The sequence below is a fragment of the Apus apus genome, chromosome 12 (assembly GCF_020740795.1).
Source record: "Apus apus isolate bApuApu2 chromosome 12, bApuApu2.pri.cur, whole genome shotgun sequence".
In the NCBI taxonomy this organism is placed as follows: domain Eukaryota; kingdom Metazoa; phylum Chordata; class Aves; order Apodiformes; family Apodidae; genus Apus; species Apus apus.
The window spans coordinates 2,075,667-2,097,493 of record NC_067293.1 but is presented as its reverse complement, the minus strand read 5'-3'; the positions used below and the strand labels follow the sequence as shown (position 1 = coordinate 2,097,493).

General features: G+C 45.2%; 1 protein-coding gene across 1 annotated transcript in view; it reads left to right on the top strand.

Annotated features, from left to right (window-relative positions):
- Positions 1-235: 235 nt before the first annotated feature.
- The window catches only part of NEXMIF (neurite extension and migration factor), a 155,613-nt gene continuing 134,021 nt past the window's right edge, over positions 236-21,827 (top strand). The window contains exon 1 of the mRNA XM_051630644.1: positions 236-263. The gene's annotated coding sequence lies outside the window, so the exon portion shown is untranslated. The remainder of the gene's footprint in view (positions 264-21,827) is intronic.

The window sequence follows — 21,827 nt, the reverse complement described above, 5'->3', positions numbered from 1 at the left end:
CGGGAGCGCTGGCTCCGCCGCGGGGCCTGCGGCGGCGGCGGCGGGGGAGGGGCGGGGGAGGGGGAGGGGCGGGCGGGAGGGAGGGTGGGAGGGGTGGGGGGGGGGGGGGGGGGGTAGCGGAGCGGGGGGGGGCGGGCGCGTCCACCTGCGCGCGCCGGGGCCCCGGGCGCGTGGAGCAGCGCTGAGCGCCGCCGCCACAGCGCCTGGCGGGCGGGGGCACCCGCCGGCCCCGCCGCCGCCTCCCTCGCGGGCCCGGCGCTGAGGTGAGTCCCGCCGCCGCCGCGCTGCTTCCCACCCCCCCCAACCCCGCACCCCCTCTTTCCCCTTCCTCGTCTTCCACACACACCGCGGGAGCCGCAGGGGAGGCGGCGTGAGGCGAGCGGGGGGGGGGGGGAGGAGGAGGAGGAGGAGGCCGGGGCGCGGGGGGGTGTGTGGGGGGGATGCTGGTGGCGATGCCGGCCTGCGCGGCGCGGAGGCCTGCGGGGAAGTTGCGCGGCGGCGGCGGGGGCGGCCTGCGCGGGGTGTGCGGTGTGCGAGGGGCGGGCTGGGGGCCGCGGGAGGCGGCCTGCGCGGGCTGTGCGGGGTGTCGGGGTGTGAGGGGGGGTGGGGGGGGGGGGCGGCCTGCGCGGGGCAAGTTGTCGCCGTGCGGGTCCCCCCCCCCCGCACACACAGACAGCATGGGCAGGTGCCGCGATGGGCGGGGGGCGCCGCCCCGCAGGGCCCCCCCGGCCCGCACCGCTACCCCCCCGGTGCCTTCTCCGCCTCCCCGTGCGCCCCGGAGGGGTTTATTTACGGGGTGGGGGGTGGAGCGGTGGGGGCTGCACTTACTTCAGCCTTGGCCAAAACCACAACAAAAATATATAAAAAAGAAGGAGGGGGTGGGGATTTTTTATTTTTTCCATATATTTATTTTTTTTTCCCGAAGAGCCCCGGCACTGGAAGTAACTGTCATTCCGCGTATTAAACTAGAAAACTGGCTAATCAAATAAAACTGGCTCATTGTCTGAAACTCTATCCCAGCGAAAAATGCGGCTGTGAATATAATTAACCATCTGTCTAGCGAGCGGTGGAGAATTGGGTTCGTGCGGTTTTTATTCCGGTCTCTTTAATTCCTGAGCCGCTGGCGCGTCCGCGCGGCGGTGGCTGCGAGTGCGAGATGTGACCTGTGTGTGTGTGTGTGTGTGTGTGTGCCTGGATGGGGCTGGAACCGGGAGAAGGAAGGGGGGAAAGAATGAAATCCTCGCCTCCGAAACGAGCCGGTGCCGCTGGCGAGCGATGCGGTTTGTCATCTGTTAACGCAAACAAGCTGTAACGGGACCGGCGGTGAAAGCCGAGGTGATGATGGGTTTTCTGGCCGCGGTGCTCTCCGGCGTTTCGCCTGCCGCTCGAAACAGGCGCAGGATGGGTGCGTATCTGGGGGGGGTGGGTGGGTGGGTGTCGTGGGTGGATGTGCGGCCGGAGGGGAGCGGTGCGCCTGTGCGAGCCGGGGCCTGAATGAGCCTCTTGCGTGAAAACAAAACGGCTCTGTGGTTCTTCAGGCTTCCCGGAGGTTTCTTCCCAACCCCCTCCTCGGCGGTTTGCTCGTCCCTCCTGCCCCGCGACAGCCCCTCCAGCCGGGGCTTCGCCCAAAACCCCTGTTTGTACAACCCCCGACATCCTGGTTTTCCGCCGTGCGCTGGTTTTTCGGTGTCAGAGGTACCTGCTGTTCTCGCTGGAGCAGCGTGGTACTGCGGTAACCGCTGTGCCCAGAGTCTGCTGGAGAGTGGAGCCTGGCTGTGCCCCTGCACACGCTCGTGCTTGGGGGTTGTTTTCTATTTCATTGTTTTCATTTGGTTTTTTTTAGCCTAGGTAAGGGTAGGATACAGAAACTAAAAAAATAATAAATCGCGGCAGCGCTGGAGCAGGTAGGATGCAATTTAAAGTCACTTCAGCTAATACCCCATGCAAGACTGCATTTGTTAAGGTATGTGAACTGTGCATAAGGCAGCAGTCTTTAGTGAATCATTCCTTAAAAACAAATACTTGACAAAAGAACCAGACCTGCTAAATGGATAACAATTATGTAAGCCCATAGTAGGTTTTGATGTGTGTCAAGTCTGTTAAATAAATCAACCTGTTCAGTGAATAAATCTGCTATGCACCAACGCTTTAGTATTTTTTTTTTTTTTTAGGGAATAGACCTGGCTGTGTATAAGATATTTCTACTGAGCATGTGAATCTCATGGCCAAGCCCTGTAGCTGCCAGTGAGACAAGACAAATCCACGGGGAGGGTGAGGTGCAGGAGCACGGGGAGGGAGGGGGCACACCAAGTAATAAGATGGATATTAAAAATACACAAAGATGTGCATAAGGATTCCTAGTGATAAAATTCTCACTGATCCATGCCTTGATGGAGTATTTGCTTTGCAGTGGCAATGGCCCATACAAAGCTACATTGATTTAGCTTTCCCTGTTCACGATGGCAGTTCTGGTGAATAATTATTTTCCCAAAAGCCCTAACTGAGGGAAGAAAGGGAGCCCCTGCTTGGCCTACACAGTAGTACAGTATCTTTGAAAGTGTGTATCCGGCTGCAAATAAAGAGAGCCAGTTCAAGTGTTACTACACTCAGCAGAATAAAAGGGAGGCAGAAAAGGGGAGCTGGCTTCCCTGTGCACCTCGTCCCCCTTCCCCTCTGGGCAGCTCACCCAGCCCTTTGCTTTGGGGTGCTGGGGAGATTTTTGTGGGTTTGTTTGTCCTCTTTTTGCTGTTGCCTTTTGGAGGCGAGGCTCCAGCAGTCCACTTCAACGTTGAGTTCTGAATGACGTGGAGTCTCTTTTTGGATTAAAAAAAATAAATGATTGTGGCCAGTGGGTTTCAATTTCCATAGTGGGGACATGGAGTACATCTGTGTGGGGCAGTGCTTTGGTGGTGTCCTCCTCTTTTGAGATGGTTGGTGCCTCATGGATGTTTTTGTGATGTAGCTCGTGCGGATCTTTTTCCTGGCTTTGTAAAGAAACATATGAAAAGACTTAAATGTGTTTGCAGGACCAAGAAGGACAAAGGTTCCCAAAGAGAAAGTGTTCCCAAACAAAGGGGTCTGACTCAGGTTGGCACCCTGGGTGTGGGATGCAGCTATCGATACAAGGTGCAGCAGCACTTCTCAGATAATAAGGCTTTTCCATCACAGACACAGTAATAGCAAACCAACCGTGCTGATTTCCCCCAGCACAACAGCAAACCTGCACTTTTAAGTTTATACCATGTCACAAACAAAAAGCCGTGTTAAGAAACAGTCTTTTCCTTGGGTGGAATCCAGGGAGGAAAGCCATGGATGCTCCAGACCTTGCCCTCGTCCTCGCTGGGGGCTGTGCAGATGCTGCCTTAGTTGGGTTTGTGTTTGGCCCTGAGAGAGGCAGGTAGTCTGAATGTTAAACACAGTAAAATTGCTATTGCTTCTCAGTAATGACAGTTTTTGGTCTGTGAGGGAGTTTAAAAAAAAACATTTTGAGAATTGGGAGCAAAATAATTTTTATATAACCCACCTGTTACGTTCAAAGTCCTGTATTTTCACCTGGGAGAGGATTGCACTTTTATTTTTATGCTAGATCTTTGTGTACTTTTAGCCCCGCTTGAGTTGGCTTTATAATCATTACCTATGTATACAGTCAGGTGCTTGACGAGCCTGATTTTGTGGAAGCTGCCAGCAGTGAGTAAATGAGCCATGTGGCATAAAACTGAGCAAACCATGTTTTGTTGGTACCTTGCTCTTCCCTCCTTCCTTCAGGTTGGTCGTGTGCACCCTTGGTGTCACCTCTGCAGGGGTCCAGGCTGTTCTCATGTAGGGGCCTGCCCATTTGTTACCTGTGTGTGGTGTGAGAGGCTTGGTGGGATTGCAGGGCTTTGATTGTGGGGCCATTTCAATGAAACCTGGAATAGTTACCATGTGTTACATTGCTGTGGAGAATGGGTGAAGTCATGGGTGCCGAAGATGATAAACTGGTTTAAGGATCCCGGTGTTAGTCGTGGGTTTTTCCTGAAGGACACCACAAATTGAGGATGGGCTGTCCTGCTGTCAGTGCCAAAGTGTTGGTATCATCAGTTCCCTGCCTGTGAGGAAACTGGGGTAAAATGTTGATTTGGTAAGGCTGAACCAGAGCAAAGTTTGCAGGAAGAGTTGTCATTTCTCCAAATCAGCGTTAAACCCAGCTGTGGGCCTTATCCTGAGCAAAGTCATCTTCTGAACAGCAAGAAGGGTGGCTTTAGTTCAGCAGGGCTGTGGATGGCGAGGTAGTGGTGCCGGTTTTGTTTGCAGTTCTGGGGGAGTAGGATGGGATCTGTGTAACACTGTTTTCGTGTTCCTCTAACTGCAAATTGATGTCTGGGGAATGACGTGTAGCAAAGGCTCTAGACCAGCAAGTCTCTGATATTTTTGTAGCAATGTCTTTTTATTCAAAGCAGGTGTCATGGAGATCTTTCATCCTAGGATTTCTTTCATCCCTGGCGTTTGTTAGCTTGTGTTAAAACTTTAAATCTCGAGAATTTCTTGTGTACAGAAGGTGTTCTCCTATTGCTTTCACACGGGTTGGATGATTGTGCAGTCTCCACACAGCAAACTGTGTGGCTGCGTGGCCACATCAGCTCTGTCAGGAGCTGGGATGTCACCCAGTGCCCTCCAGTTGTGGGAGAGGTCGGTGCTGGCTGTGTCAGAGGACTCTGCAGGGGGACGTGGGAGCAGCCAATGGAGGGTGTTGTCCCTGGGCAAAGTTTTCTCCTGACCCATAAGTATTCAGAAGGTGATTTATTCCCAGTGATGCAAGCTCATATTTGCAGTCTTGTTTTTTAACAGCTCTAAAAAATCCTTTTTTTGATAAAATGTCTGATTTGCTTAATTTGTCTGAGCTCTTGTCTTGATAGTCTCCCATGATAGAAAATTCTGTTGGCTGATTGTTTCCTTTCACTGATGCTGTACTTCTCGTTTTGTTTTGGATGTTGTATCTTCAGAACATGGGTGGATCTATCAGTAGAACTCTCTGATGAATGATCTTGTCTAGATTTCCTGCTATTGCCCCTTGGGAGGGTAGGACCCTAGTGTTCTGGACCAGAAGGGCTGGAATTGCTTCTGCTTGGATTCAATTACCAAAATCAGTTTCAACCTCTTTCTGAATGGTCGTTATTGTTACCGTTATTGTTACCGTTATTGTTGTGTCTCTGTCCTAAGAGTCTGGGAGAGGCTGAGGTCAGACTTGTGGATGTCACCTTGCATGGTGTTGCAGTGCCAGTCTGCAGTGTGTCCGTGTCACTGAGAGGGGCAGGCACAGCAGAGCCTGTGTGCTTGCCCAGGTGATGCTTAGGTTTTTTTGCCAATTTATTGGTGTTCTCACCTTGCTTCATGGAACCTCTTGTGCAGAGTGGCTCCTCATGCATGAGGCACTGGTTCATCTGGTGAAGGTCATCTTTGCTGCTTTGTGCCATTCACCACTGTTGTCTGAAGCTGTTACATGCTTCTCCACTGAGTTTGAGAGGGGAGTGTCAGGGTTTCTAAAATAAAATATTTGAGGCAATTTCTACTTCCCCTCTGCCCTGGGATAGGAGCTTTTCATGTCCTAAAACCCAGGCATTGTCACAGTGCTTCTCCTGGCGTGCTGAAGCTGGTGGGATTGTGGCTGGTGCTATGACACTTCCATTTTTGAGGGCATTCTCTCTTCCAGATGGAGGCTACCAGAAAGATCAGCTCCTGTGAGCCTTACAGGATGTGGCTGTATCTCCAGGAGTGCCAGGACGTGGCGTGGTGGACTGTCAGGTCCTGCTTGCTGTGGAGCACTCCTGAGAAACTGCCTGGTTGTTTCATTGCCTACTTGAGACCTGGGCTCTTTGGAAGGCTGGCACACAAACTCCCAGCTCTTTCTCAGTTCTGTTTCTAGGTAAGGTCTCTGCCTTGTCCAGGAGTTGCCTTTGGAGCTGTGTACTTAGAAAAAAATCAGGTTTTTGGTTGTGAGTTATAGTGCAGAAGAACCAAATGTAGAAAAGGCAGGCTCTGTGGATGGATTTTTTTCTCTTTTTCCTGTACACTGTCCCAATGAATGACTTGAGTCTTTGATGGAGAAGAGAAGCTGAAGCCTTATGAAGGGCCTGTTTATTGGCATTAATTATTTTTTATTAGTTACAGCATCCGTAGTCCGTTGGCAGTAGAAAAGCCCAAAGTAAGAATATTAAATCTTCAGAAGTTTTTCAAAGCTTGCATTTTTCATAAGAAGCTTGTGAAGTTTCAAATCTAAAGCTTCCAAAGCCTTTTTTTTTTTTTTTAATTCTTCAGAAGTGCCACTGAAGCTCTTTTTTAAATTTTTAGTATTTTAGCTGAAACTATAAGTTCTATACATTAAAAAAAATGTAGTTCTTTCCCATCCATTGCATTGGCCCCAGTTTTCAGGTCTCTAGCTGGGTCAGCTAGATCCTCTGCAAACACTGACTCTGCTCCACAGACCAGGTGTGTACCCTTTGCTACCACTTCACTCCTGTTTTTCTCCTCCGATCAGGGTTTTGCTGTGTGGCTGGTGGCAGCTGCAGCACATGCCCACATGAAAGGTGGGTTTGTTTGCAACCGGCCAGTCAGGACAATACGTGACCTTCACAGTTGTTGAATAACTTCAGAGAAATACTTAACTGCTTCATGGAAACAAGGGTTGTAGGTGGGAGTTTAACAAGTACAAAATGAATCTGGTGTCTCTCTGGCCAGCTAGCTGCATTTTTTTTCCCTCCTGTAGCCTGCAAGGTTGTGTTTTAATGCTCTGAATTTAAGGTTCATGCTTGTGTTTTGGAGGCAATGCAGATGGATGCTTGGTCTTATCACATTTTGCTTCAGGGGATGGAGCGATTAGTATTCTTGGCCCTCTCTGAACTTCAAGGGTAAATTGCCTTTTTTCAGGGTAGTTTCTGCTCTCATTTGTGTGAAGGAAACTGTTGGGCAGTGGGGTTGTTTTAGCTACAGAGAGGTCTGATGTGGGGTTTTTAAATAGTTTTGCTTACGTTCTATGACCAGGTTTACCTGACCGACAGCTGTGCCTTTAATGTGGGGGGGATGGGTGGAATTTTCGGGAAGATCAGAAGGGAAAGTCTGCTGCTGACCACAATTTTTCAGCTCATATTAAAGCAAACAAGTGAACCCCCTTCTTCTTGACACCGCTGGCTCCGTAGGGAGCAACATGCAATAATTTCCCATGGTTTGTTTATGTCTGTATCTAAGGAAATCCACTATATCAAAATCACCTTTCCATGTAGTGGCTTGTCCTTAGATTCTTTGTGTGTGTGATATATTAATTTTGAAGTACACTGAGCAGACGTTGCCAACTTGTGCAGAAACACAGCAGACTGGGATTCAAGCAGCACAGCTAATGGATAATTCTGGGACTGTGAGGACCTTTATTAGACCATGGTGCCCATGAGTTTATCTGAAGCAGAGGAGCCACGTGGTGTGAACTCAGCCAGGCATGGCAAATGTGGAGAAACCTGTCAGCTGAAACCTCCTGCAGAAAAAATAATTTGTCCTAACCCAGTAACCTTCACTTACTTAATTGTCTTATTTGTCTGGTTAGCTTATCATTTGATGGAGTGTTTGTAGTGGAGTAAATACAGTTTTGTTTATTATGCCTTTTTCTTTCTAATTGCACTAATTCCTTGCCTCCTCCTTTCTGGCTTCGAGCTGGGCCTGTCCCCATCTCAGCTGTTGCAAATGCCAGCCTTTTGGAATGGGAACAGGAGGCTGGGCAATGATTCCAAGAAGTCTCTGGTTTGAAAGGGAGATTTTTTTGATTGCCTTGATCTTTAAGTCTCAGAATTTATTGCTGCATAAGGAAACACAAAGTTACATTTCAGAGTTGGCCTTCAGGTTGTAGTTTATGTCTGTATACAGTGTAAAGCTACTTAAGAGTTCCCTCTTCTTCTGTAGAAGGTTAAGACCTGGTGCTTATTTTCAACAGGGTGTACTGCTGATTTTACCCTTCTGAAGCATTTCTTATTTTGGAGGAAAGATGGGCAGTGGTTGTAATGTAGAGTCAGTTTGTGACTGGCACGTTGGCTGTTCTGTGGTGTATGGAATTCCTGATTCTGACTCCTGTGTTAAGCAAACCTGGTATCCTATCCCTTGCTCAATTTTTTTTCCCCTGTTCTTCCTCTCCTCCTTTGTTTATGATGTTTATATGCACAGTCTGCCAGCATGCATGCTGGATTCCCTCTCTGTAAATACTAGGATGAGTTTAAGACTTACTAAAGGTTAGTTTGGGATTAATTCAGAAGTATCTTGGATTAATTTTTCAACTACTGCAGGTAGTTGGTGGGTGTCCTGGAGGGGAAGTTCTGCAGCACGAGTGGCCTGAGGCTGTGAGCACAAACCCACCTTCAGGCTTCACCTTGGGGCCTTCAACCCCAACCCTCTCAAGACCAACAGTAGAGCCAAGAGTGTAGGGATGGAGAGGGCTGAAGTCATAAGTGTGACACTTCTGTGTCAATGATAAGGAAAAGAAGAAACTGCTGCTTAAATTGAGCTTTGAAGCTGGTTGCCCTGCATGGTATGGAAAAGTCTTCATCTGCATTGCGATGGACATGTTTGTGAGTGGTGGAGGCCAGACATCTTACCAGAAATGCTTAATGATTGTGTGGTGCCTTAAACTTGCATATGAAATCATAGGGGTTATTTTCCCCATTGCAACCTGTAATAAACATAAACCATATAAAATCTACAGCTTAACAATATCATTGGTGAGTTTTCCCCCTGTGCTCTGTGGGCTGAGGCTGAAACTGAAAGGGGCTTAAGGATACACAATATTACATTTTGCTTTTCTGTTAGGCCTGAGTGTTTGCTGAAGGGGCAACACCTAAATTTGAAAGTGTCAGTAAATGGAGGGTCAAGGTGAAAACTTGTGTAGCTCACTGCTTAGTCTGTGTTTCTGTTATTTTGTTCAGGACTCCCTCCCTGCGTTTGTGAGTAAAGCAATACCCTGGTGTGGTATCTCCTAAACTTGATCTTGGTGGCTGCTTGAATCTGTTTCTTGGGTGTTATAGGCTGCCTAAATACCAAAAGGGGTAGCGGAGGGGTTGGAATGAGCATTTCCAGATCTAATGGTGGCTGTGCAGGGTGCTCCTCTTCATCCTTTGCTATCAAATGCTTTCACACACTGCTCTGTCTCTCCTTGAACAACTTCTGTGCATTGCATGGTAATGGAAGTCAGAATAATTTGTTTGATGTTATTTATCCAAATCTGGAAAGGATGGTTTTGCAAAGACCAAAGAAAAATGGTTTTAGTCTGACAAATGCCAAGGGTTTTTGTTTTGTTTTTAAAGCCCAAACAAACCCTTAGGGATCCTTGGCTGGGTGTATAATAGCATGAAATACACATTTCTTTCATTCTGCTTCCTAAAAATCTAATTCTTTATGCATTTAAAGTGGGAGTTGAGGCAAAAAAAGAGTTTAGCTGTGTTGACCTATATTTATGAAAAGAAAAGGCTTGCTAACTGTTACAAGAAAAATATATAGTGCTGTTTGTTTACTCTGATGAAACATATACGTGTACTAAAAACACTTTGGAGAGTCTTCACCATCTTACTGCACGTTTAAGCCCTTTCCAGCCAGATTCAGGCCGTTGGTGCTGCTCATAGCATGTATTTTCAGACTTCCCATTAATAGCCAGGAAACAGCAATGAAGAGGGGCAGCAGAACAGGGACTTTAGCATGAGCATGGAAGAGAGGTAGCCCTGAAAACGTCCCTGATCTCAAGTTTTAAAGGTGAGCTTTTTTCCTGCTTTTTTTTCTTTCTTTTGTTTTACATCCAGCCTGCTCTTTATAAAGTGCAGTTTAACGGTTATCATGCTGCTTATTGCATAACTGTGGCACAGATGTTGTTTTTTGTAATGTTGCCTGACATATTTGAAAGGGAAAAGGAGAAAGGGAATTTATACTCTTTGGAGATGAATATGTGGAGCCCATTAGTCTTAAAAAAAGTGTGAAGAGCTTGTTAGAGCTGAAGCTGGCACATCTCTGAAAGGCTGATCTGTTGTGGAGCTCTTCAGATAAAGAACCAGTTGTTGTATCTCCTGGAGCCTGTTGCTGTTAGCCTAAAACCAGAGCTCGGTGGAGCACTTACTTGCACTCTTAAAGTTTAGGCACATACTTCAGTATTTTGTGGAATTGAAACCAAATCTGAACATGTTTAATAAAATAAGGTGTTGTCCAAAGTTAGGTTTTGCAGGATAGTCAGCAACCGTGCTTAGAGCTGAGGGATGTGAAGATGAAATACACTCAGTGAGTATTTGTACTGAATGTTTAAGTGTTTATATTACTGCAGCTGAAAAAAAGAACCTTTAAAGGTTATTTCTTATGAAGGGTTGGCTGAGGAAATGCAGTTAGAAATAACACTGGGTTTTGGTGGAAGGGAAGAATGTCAGGCAGGCCTAACATTTCCTGGTGGCATAGGCATGAGAACGTAGAGTCATCTCCTTTTGGTGTTTCTAACAACATTAGAAGTTTTAAAATAGTAGAAATGCAAATAAGTAGAGGTGAAAATGGTAAATGCTAAAGTTATAGGCTATTCTGTAACATAAAATGCTGTATTTATTTTTCTTTATGTGTAATAAAAAAATGCTGGTTGTTTCAGATCAGCACAAGGTGCCTTGATTCAGAGTTTTATAAACACCAGATAAAGTTGCACAACCCTCCTGTCCCTGCTCCATGGAGGAGCTAACCAGCTCCTGGAGAACTCAATGACCTGCTAGGAATGCAGTCATGAAATGAACCCAAGAATCTTGACTTCCCAGCCCTCATTTCTGTGTGTGTGGGGTAGTAGGATAATTGCTTGTGATAAATTGATAAGAGGGAAAGAGGAGGAAAAAAGGGGAAATGACACCTACTGTCATGGAGTACCTTTTGAACTCTTAAAGATAATTCAAATTATTAATTTAAAAGCACTTCCAAAAAGAACAGGTGAACGGTTGTAAAACCAAACGGAAGGAAACCTGAGAGTGTTTTTTACTTGCTTCTGCCTAGGGCAAAATATTTTAGTTTGGTTTTTATTTTACTTGGGTTCTCCCCTTTGCCCTCCCCCTGGCTGGATTACCTACTACAGGAAGTAATGAATTAGGCAAAATAAATCCTAAATTATAGCTGCAGAAGCAGGAGCTGCTGTGTGAGTGCAGGATTATGCCCAGGCTCAGGTGTAGTTTTTATGGCAGTCCTTGTGCTTGGCCTTTTCTTCAGCAAGCAGCAGGGGCTGTGATGTGGTGCTTCTGCTCCTGCAGCCGGGCCTTTGAGGCTGTGTTGGTGCTGGGTGTTGATGTGACCATCCTGGATGAGGAAGGGGACATCTCCCCTGCCTGCCTCTCTCCCTCAGGGACAAAACTTCCTTGGCTGGCAGGTGGACAGAGCTCCTCCAAGAACTATTCTCCCTTTCCAGGGTCCAGTGGCACCTGTGTAGTGTATAGTGTGTGGCTCCCTGAAAACCTCCTCTTCTGGCTAAAAAAGAAATGGATGAAAAATATTACTCTAAAATAGAAGGTTGGTTCTGATGCAAGCTGTGTTTACTTTTGAAAATTCAGTTTATTAAACTCAAGGCTGCAGAACTCCAGGGATCAGTGATGCTGTTGGAACATCACCTTACACACTGCACAAGCAATTTTTCAAAATTACTTTTTTAATTAAAAGTTGTATCGGTTTAATGTGTGTTAAAGGAAGGTTCACAGGCTCAGTGTCGTCTGAAACATGCTGCAGATTTTGGGAAAAAAACCTTTTTCTGCCTTTTAAAGTTTATCCAAAATAGCGAATATGTGTGCAAAGAGAGGGGAATCTCCTCGTGGGCTTTGCATCTGAAAGATTGCAGGGTAAAGGTATTTATTGATTATCAGTTGAGCTCTGCTTCTGTTACCCATGGAAGGAGCTGCACAGAAGCTGAAGTGGAATATGAACATAAGGAAAACAAGGAGGACTTGAGGTTCAGCAGAGGAAAGTCAATACAAAGCTTATTTAAATGTCAGCTGCCTGGAAGAGCTCTGCTCAAAAGCTGTAAGGAGAGATTAGGTCTAAGACATAATGCATGAGTGTGTAAGGAAGGGAGGAAAGATTGCTGAGCAAGTCAGGTGCTGTGGGGAGTGTGTGCGAAAGGAATATATTAAGGAGGAGGAAGGAAGAAGAAACTGCTGACTGAAAGTTACATCTGACAATTAGTTTTGAGCAACTAATTGGAGAAGCACATGGCTTTTGGACATGGGAAGACGGTGATCGTAGTTGGTGGGCGATCTGATCTGTTTTAACCGTGTTGTTCATCAGCACAGTTGACAGGGACAAGCAACACTCATTACAAATCTGTTTACTACATCTACATATTGTATTTATTTTTCTGAATGTACGTGCAGAGTGGGGTGTCTCTGTAAGCACAGGACTTCTGGAATTGGGCTCACATTGGCTAAATAAAGCCAACAGGCCAGAGCTGTAATTGTGTGGCATTTACCAAGTAAGTGGGTTTACATTTGGGGAGAGATTGAGCCAAACAATCACTCTTTTGTAAAGGAATAGCCTTATTCTACAGTTTATGGCCATTTTTATTTTGGAAAGTTAGCCACTAATTATGTGTTGCACTAAGAAGCAGTTGCATTATGGTTGTGCCAGAAGGCTTTTGGTTCAGGCAGCGATGCTGAGCTCCAGTGTAGCAGTCCACTGGAATAATGCTTTCTGCTGGTGTTGAGGGGTCAGGAATCTGTCTGAGGATGGTGAACAATGATCTCATCTCAGTTTTCCAGTCCCCATTGGCTGTGTAGCAGCAGTGCAGTACTCTGGGTCATGAAGCCTTCAGCATTTAGGCAGGACTGGGATGAGGAAGATGGGGTGTGCCCCGCTGCCCACTGCAGCCCAGCCAAGTTTGGTCTTTTTGTCAGCCTCTTGCCTAATTTTGAATGGAATTCCATGTCTTTATCTTTAGGAAAGTGAGTACCTTGTGCATATGGTAGCCAAAAGACCTAACAAGCCTTCAAGATCAAGCATAGCTGACTTCTTTGGCACAGCAAAACTTCCTAGTCTTAATCCACTCTGTTGAAAAAAATGTCTCAGAAAAGGGGTTTGTCCAGGAGGACCATGAACACTGGAACAAGGGACAGCTACAGAAGAAACCCTGGTTTGGATGTGAGGGGTGTTTCTATGCCTTTGGCATCTAGCATAAACACGTGGCAACATGTATGCTGGTGTTTGTGTTCTTACCAGGGATACGTTCTGGTCTTGTTGTGCCACACTGCCTGCAAACACGTATCTCTTAACAAACACCACAACCTGTGCACATGCTTCACTTCTGCAGAGAGGATGAGAGAACAAACAACATATGACGAGCATTATTTGCATTGTTTAATGCTCTTCTGAGCAGAAGGACTCATTTACAGCAGAAGATGCTCTATTGTCTAGAAGGGAAGATGACCAAGCAGCCTGAGGTGGCAGGTGAATATTTAACAAGGAAATGGGATCTGAACCTGTGCAGTGGTGGGCTTGAGTTACTGTCTCCCTCTCTGGTATTAATTTTATTTTCCAAAATGCATTATGACAGTAGAACAATTGATGAGGGAAGTAGGTTTACATCTGAAATGCAAAGGAGGTTTCACTTAGTGGTCTGAGCACACGAGCCATCAAACTTGGGTTCCCAAGCCCTAGAATTGATGTTGGCTTCTCTCTTGGCCATACAACATTGCCATCATTTCTCTGTCCTGCTTGTCCCACTCGTTTGATAGGATTATTAATATGGATGTGTTTGCTTCCCAGGAGTGTTGTGAAAATTAGTTAAGGTTTGAAAACTGTGTTGTGGAAGTCTCAGTGCTGATCATCATTACAACTACTGCTTTAAAAACACTTTTCTGTTTCTTCTAGCAAAAATATAACCTCTTCTGCTGGAGTTTTCCTCTCACATTTTGTGTTGCTTGCTTGTGGTATCCCAAGGCTCTTTCAGTGTACGTACTTTTTTGCTAAAACATCACATTTTATCCTGTATTTGAGATTCAGATTTTCAGTATGTAAGTTATTAGACAAAATGTGGATAGGAGGCAGAAAGCTTTATGCTGATGAAACTGCATAGTTGCTGCTTTCCCAGCTGAGCAGTGTCTGTGGGTCATGTATGCATTGACACATCTTTCCAATGATACTCCATCACGTCTATTTAAAGAAGGTGTTTAGACCGGGTGGGATCCTTGCAGCTTTGACAATGTTAGCTGTGTCTTTAGGGCAAGCTGAGAAGCAGACAGGCTAACGGGAGTACAGGGGGTTGGACCTGGAGGTGTGAGATGAGACCTTGAGAGGGAAATACTGCCCCTATCTCCAGCACTGAGACAAGGTGGTGACTGCAGGCCTCTTCTTTAAGGGTGAACAGCTCCAATGCAGCTTGCAGCTGAAGCCTTTTGGACCAGCCACCCGTTAGACTCTCTCTCGGGAAGCAGACTCCAGAAGTTTCAAATGGCATACTCTTCAGTGCTGAAAAAATAAAGCCATCTTCCCACGTTTGGCCTGTAAAACTTCCTTCCCATTTATACCATGTAGAGGAAATATCATGCGTAATTAAAAGGTTCATGATACTCTTTTGAAGATTTGTCTTCCAGTAAAAGGTAGAGAGATCTTTCTGCAGATTACTGTTGGCCAGGACTGATTTCTTGTCAAAAAATGACCTCTGTTAGCAGTTTCTTCGGAAGGCATCTGGGAAGCCAGTGGAACCTAAACCAAGAGGGGGTAGAGTTAAGAAGAACACTTTCTGTAGTGTTTAAACTAGACATTTCTTGGAGGGAATCCTTCTGAGTGTTGATCTAGGTTGGCTGTAGGAGGTACTGAAATCCTTGGATGTGACTGGAAGTTGGACTGAAGATGAAGATACAGAACCAGGAGATAAATATCAAGAGGAATGAAGAATTTACTCTTGCAGAGCAAGAAAACACGAGACCTTCTCCCTTACAACACTTGCCTGAAATGCCCATGTTACTTTCCAGTCGTAGACTTTTTCCATTCCCCTTTACTTCTCTTACTCTTCAGTATCTAAAACTGCGTCCCCCTGAAGTTTATCTTGCTTCTGGTTTCTGAGTTCACACAGAGAATGAGATGAAACAAGGCAAACTTGCTCTAATAGCTCTCTTCTAATTCTGCTGCATAATGGAGATGAGCAGTACTTACATAACAATATCCTGGGATGTTAATAGATGTAATAACCCAGAAAGGTGGGAAGAGGTTCTGAATTACCTATAAAATTGCATCTAACTAATGAAGTTTACAGGAAGCTCATCTCTTTGAAGAAGAGTTAGATGGTAGGTGCAAGGCTTCTGCATATGCTCAGAAAAGATAACAAAATGAAGCTGCCTGTCCTAATTGGACTGGAGCTTCCATCAAACGTAAGTTTTGAGGTGCTGTTGGGTTATGCCAGTTTTACATGGGCTTCTAGTTAAACTCTTGTAAGAACGTAAACAACACAGACTTCTTTAGGTTTAATTTTTTTTTCCAAGCATAGATATGTACCAGTCTTGGGAATTATAGCTCTGTATGGGCCCAATGAAAACAATCAGTTCATTAATGCTGTTTTGTTAGACCTTGCCCCCCTCTTGCCATGGTGATAAGGGACCTTAATTAGATCCCAGAACAAATGCTAGAGAGCTTGACAAAAAGGAGAAACATGGGGAGGGGGTGGAGAAATACTGAGATGTTGTTAGCAGATATATGCAGAGAGCTGTATCCTGCAGAGGAGAGACTGTGTTTTATGGAAAACATGAGTTTTCTTTCCCCGGAAAAGAGCGTGTGCTGGTAGGCTGTCAGCATCTGTGGACAGTGCGTAGAACTGGTATTGGCAGCTTTGTGTATGTCAGATGATGCTCCTAGGTGTGGGCACCTGTCCATCTGCTGAGGAGACCCAAGGAGGAAAGCACTGCTGACGGAGGGGTAGTCATGAATTAAAAATGTCTTCTTAAATCTATTCTGGAGGCTGGTGATGCTCCCGGATGGGAAGTGGCCAAATCATTGGGTTGATTCATATGTTCATATGTTAAGAAAAACTGTCTGTGTGGGGAGGGGTGGAAAGGGAAGAGAAGGAGAAGGATTCAGAGCATTTTCATGAACACCATCGGCAGAGAGCATGTTATGATGCTCAACAATAAAAAGGAAGGTTGGCAAATAATGTTAGCTTAAAAAAGGGAGAGTTTTCTGTAAGGTGCAAAGCTCCACGTGAATTCTGAAAAGCAAGCTTGCAGACACACAGGCGTTGAAACCTGTGTTGCATTTTTAGTGAGAAATGGTGGGGTTCTTCTGTTTGTTTTCTGATTATTGGGTGCTCAGGTTACACATCAAAAACTTCCTGCCTGGGTGTTTTAGGTAGAATGTTAACTTCAGGTTAGAATCTCAGTGTTTGATGATGTTTCCAGTTGGAAATTGGAGGACTATGGCCATCAGCTCTCATACCTTTGTGTCTGGTCTTACATTTACATGCTGGCTCCACAGTCACCTTACGTAATTATTCCTCAATTACCTTTCAATAAATCGAATAAGATGGTCTGTATTTCTTTATTTCAACATACACATCTTGGTGCACAGGTGAAGATGTTTCAATTTATTGCATTACAAAATGATGCCTGAAAGGCAGCCCTCTTGTCAAGGACTGTCAGGCTGCTCAAGCAATAGTGAGAGACAACTAACCTGTGAGGGGATGTGAAAACGTGATCACAGGAGAGTGGCCTTTGCATAATCCTTAAGTGCACTGAACGGAATGCATTTTGGTGAAGCAACAGGGCAGGACTTTGTCATATTCATGCTCCCAAAGAAAGCATCTGACTGACTTGGGTCATGCTGTTTAACAGGTGGTCTTCAATTTGCACTCATTAGGGGGAAAAATAATTTCTATATTGGTAAATATTTCTTGGATACATTTTTCTTTGCTAAGCACAGGATAAGTTGTGTGGAACAAGAAGATTTTGGTTTCTGTAGTTGGTGCAGATTACTTCTGAGTTGGTTGGTTTTGGAGAGGGATTTGGTCATGAAGAATAAAACAGCTCAAGGTCTCCTGGTGTTTGCATGCCCTGCTGGGGCAGGGTGTGACAGTGGAGCAATGGTTCATTTTAACAAAGGCACCTTTGTTTTTCTTGAAATGTGTGCAGGAAAGAGAAACTATCTGAAGTTTGCTTGGTGCATGATTTCTTATTCTTCCACTGTTTCTATGTGTTTCCAGTGTCCTTATTTGGGATTTTAATCCAAGGTTACCAAATCTTCGATACGGGTCTTGTCATCCTTTAAAAACCTGGAATTTACTTATTTTTTAAATTAGCTAGAAGACATAGATATCCAGGACTATCCAATATTAGCTTCTGTTTTGCAGTAACAGAAAATAGGCTTCTTATTGGAATTGAATGGAAACTGAGGTTTTTCAGTTTAATTCTTTCAATTTTGCTTCACAGGCTGAGGGTAAATGGCAAAAGCTTAAACGAGTCTTAATTACCACAACAGTAGAGCGATAGAGACAATCTAATGGATGCTCAATGGAAAGGAATTTTGGATAAATATGTGTGAGATGGCTGTAGTTTAAGTAACATTGATAAATGAAGGGAAATGAGGAGGAGGAAATTTTAATTTTCAAATAGATGAGTTGAAGGTGTAAGGATGGGTGAGCAGTGGTACCACTGCCTGCCACTTGATGGGAGCTCAGTATAAACTGGTGACAAGGTTTCCCCTGCTCAGAATTACTGTCAGATAAACATTACTGCAAAAACAAACCCATCAACTCATGCTTTTATGGCTTATAGCATTGTTAGTAGTAAATAAAACCATTAAGATCAGCACTTTTCAGACAGATGCTTCAGGAACAGTGAATATAAGCATCTGCCCATCCTCAGGAGGCTGGTTCCTGTGGAATTTAATGGAAGGTCTCAGCGGGTCTGGAGCTGTTGTAGGAGTGACTACTGAGGTACAAGTGTGGTGAAACCAGAACAACATGTTTGGAACACGTTTGGAACATGTTGGTTTGTCTTGTTTTTAAAGCTGCATGGATCGTTTCCATGTAGTACGTGGATGAACATCTTGTAGTTCTGGAGAATAAAGCCAATTACATCATCTATTATCAAGTAGAACTCAGTTATGCTCTGCAATCTGAAAGTGTCAAGTGTTTCCATCCTTATTGGTAATCCACTGTAAATTAGTAAAGTTGGTGCTTTATAGTGTATTTTTTTTCTTTCAGTTTCAAACCTGGTTTATAAATACAAAAGGAACATGCAGAAATGCAGAAATTGGGTATGAGTGCACCTTGGAAATGCACATTAGTGGTGTGACTTGTGTACAGCACACTCTTCCAGGAATGACTTTAACAGTTGGCAGGGAAAGCTTCACTGCACACTAAGACCTTTCTTTGAAAAGATCTCCTCTGTGAGGAATTTTGCTTTCACCAGATCCATAGTTCAGCTCCTTTGCAATCATCCAGCCCCTGAGCTGGGCAGATGCCCTTGGGGGCAGGTTCCTGGCACCAGTGGAATGGGTCAGCAATTCACTGGCTGAAGCAACTTTGGTTGAATTACTTCTGGACTGCTCCACCCCTGGAGCAGGAAATGCATGTGCAAGGTATTAAATAGTGTAATTAGATCATCTAGAGGATTTAGTCCAAAATCATTATTCATTTTATTATTTTTTTTTTAAAGCTGTTGTTTCTAGAGGTTGTACATGTTTCTTAAATAAGAAGTTGTATGTTTGGTTTTTACCAAGTCAAAACGTTGGGAGAGTTTTTAAAATCACTATTTAAAGCTCAGATTTTGTGTTGAAACTCAAATCTTCTGCTAATTCCCACAAGTAGATGTTTTGTGCACGTGCAGACAGAGAACAAACTGGAAGAGCCATAATGGGAAGTGTCCCCTTTTCCCCATGGCAGCTGCTTGGCCCATAAGGTGTGAGGGCTCAGTGAAGACACCTTTGACTGAATGAGTTAAGCTGATGAAACCTCTCTCATCCTTACTCTGGTTTCTACCTACCTCAATTAATAATTATGCAGATGACCCCTTACTGGTGAGCTCCCCAAAGCTGTGTGCATAAACAGTATATATTATGAAAACAATGAAGACCTCATTTGTGGGTCTGACTGCAGAGCTGAGAGTGCCCTGCTTGAGCCAGTTCCCTCCTGGAGCCCTCTCTTATCTCCAGCAGTGCTCCAAGACGCAGGTTGCTCTGTGGTCTCTTCTGTGTAAAAATACCAGATTTGCAGGGTAACAATATGAGATACTGAGGACACATGGTGATTCATATACCAGTTACCTCTTCTGCAGCTGGCTTGGTATTTAATTTTTGTCATAGGTAAGTATTTTGGTGAAGGGTTGGCTCCTCCTTCACTCCCTTCTAGTGGCAGTGAACAGTACAATTTAGTTAGCCACATTTACTGTAGCCACACCAGTAGGGATGCATGTGGAAAAAGTCCTTGGTGGCCTGGCATCTGTTTTTACAGTTTCTCCTGAGGTGGTTATTGAACCCTTGCATTAAAAAATGAAACCCTAATTAAGGATTAAGTGGGTTGAGCAGTGTATTTGCTGTGAGTCTATTCAAGGTCTTGATTCAACAGCTCAGGTGCATTCTCGAGAGAGCCTCAAAACATATCTGAAGTATGTCCAGGAACACGACTGTAAGAGAAGGAATCAAGGGCATATGGAAATGATGCACAGCTCATTTAATACCAGATCAGCAATTCTAATCAAGAGGTAGAACTCGTGTGCCAGATGTATGGTTTTGACCCAGATGTCCAGGGTTTGGGGGCACGTGCTGGGTTTCTGGGTGAGGGTGCAGCCCTCGGGCTTGAAGGCCTGCTGTGAGGTTGCAGCTGATGTTTGTGTTGGGGCAGAAGGAATGACTACTCTTCTGCAGCTGTAAGGCTATTCCTTTCTTCTTTCCATCCCTCCTGAGCACAGAGGTAGCCCAGCAAAAAAATGTTGGATTGTAAGTTGTGTTTGAAGGAAACACTGGAGATGCAGGGGCTGTCATACTGTCATCTCCAGGAAACAGGTCTAGTTGAGGTGGCTCTTTTGCAATGGAGTCTCTTGAGTGTCACAATACAGGTTTGGGTGTTTGAGAAGTCAAGTGTTGCACAGGCAGCAGTGCTGCTTTGAAGGAAAAGCAAATCTGGTCGTTTTGGTTCTCCAAGGGTCTTTGCACAGCTTTGTAAACACAGGCCCAGCTCAAACGTTTGTCCCATGACTGGAAGAGTGTGGGTATCTGTTTGGGTTTGGATGATCATGCTGGCCTGTAGTGGTCCTGGCAGGGAAGCCTGGGCACTGCCTCTCTGTTTAATTTGGCTCCCTGGCTTCCTCTGCTTTGTATCCTTTGCATTTCTGGCATGGAGGCTGTCTCAGGACTGCAGATGGTAGCAGGGAGCAGGGATGCATGAGCTGGCGAGGTGCTGGAAGTGACCATGTGCTGGCAGCCACTGGGGCCAAGGAGCCAAGCAAAGTCCTTCACACAGAGCTCTTGCAGGGCTGTGTCACTGCTTGCAGTGCCCTTCTGCAGAGTCCTGTATCCTGCAAGGCTGCCATACCATAATGGGCATGATGGTCTGACTGTTTCCTTGTACAGCTAACTGGAGTTTGTGGTTGGCTTAAGCGCAGAATAGAGTCAAACCAGTATGCGTGCACAAAGTGGAGTGTAAGTTTTTCTTTGTGTTTTCTGGAAAGTTTCTAGTTTACTCCTGCTTCTCAGCTAATGACAAAGTACCAATTCAACTTCCAAGTCTTATGAACAAACTCCTGTGCTCTTTGCTTCCTGATAATTCTCTGTGCAATATATAGAAATTAAATACAGAAACACCACGTCTCTGTAACTGTACAAGTGCTAAATCCTCTTGGTATCCATCAGTTTCAGCCAGTTTCTCTGCAAGAGCAGTGGCTGTGGCCCTAGTTATGTACTAGTGACATTCTTTAACAAATCTTTTGATCCTTTTTTCACAGAAGGTGAAACTGAGACAAGGAAGTTGGTGGCCCATTTGTGTAAAGGTGCCATGGGCCCTCAGCTCCCAAGGATGTCAGTGAGGAAGGTGAGGCTCAGGCTGCAGGGGGTAACTAATCTGGCAAAAAAAGCTTGTGTGCTCATGTGGAATCATGCAATTCAACCAGGTTCCTTGTACAGCTGCTTGGAGATTAACCTGTTCCTTGGAATAGGACCTGATGGATGTTCATCTATGAATTAGTGTTGAAGGGATTTTGTTTATTGTACTTTCCATGATCTGGAAAAATCTGAAGCAGTGGCAGCTACAAGAGGCCCTGCAAACTGCTTTGTCAGGTCCATTTAAAATGGCTCGTACACTTGCAACGTCCTCAGAATTTTCTGCCATTTCATACCAACTTCTGAGCTCCACTGGTTAGTGGAGCTGATGTTCATGGGGTGTCTTGGCAGCTTCATAGCTCTCCCATCTATGATCATGCTCAGTGGCAGTAGGTGACAAGGCCAACCTGCTGTACCCTGGCACATCCAAGGAAATGCCTGGTGCTTGAGCTGAGGTTTGCAGGAGTGTCTCCCAGTAAATGAGGTGGTCATTAATCAAGGCTGGGGTTTCCTCTAGTTGATAAAAGCTAATTAGGACTTACCAAAACCTATGCATTTTAAATGGCCTAGTTAAACTGTTGAACAGTTTAATTTACCTGTAACTAAGGCCTGAAGTTTTGATTATTCTTGTCAGAGTGGGATAAGATGTTCCTGGTGTGTAGTGGTCAGTGGTATTTTTGGGAAATGCGTAGTTATGTTGCAGCTCCCCCCATGAGCCAGTGGGATGGAAAAGAATGAAAATCCCACTTTTGCTAGCTGGGATGCAACAGCAATCGATCTTATCCCCAAATTCACTGGCTACACTTGAC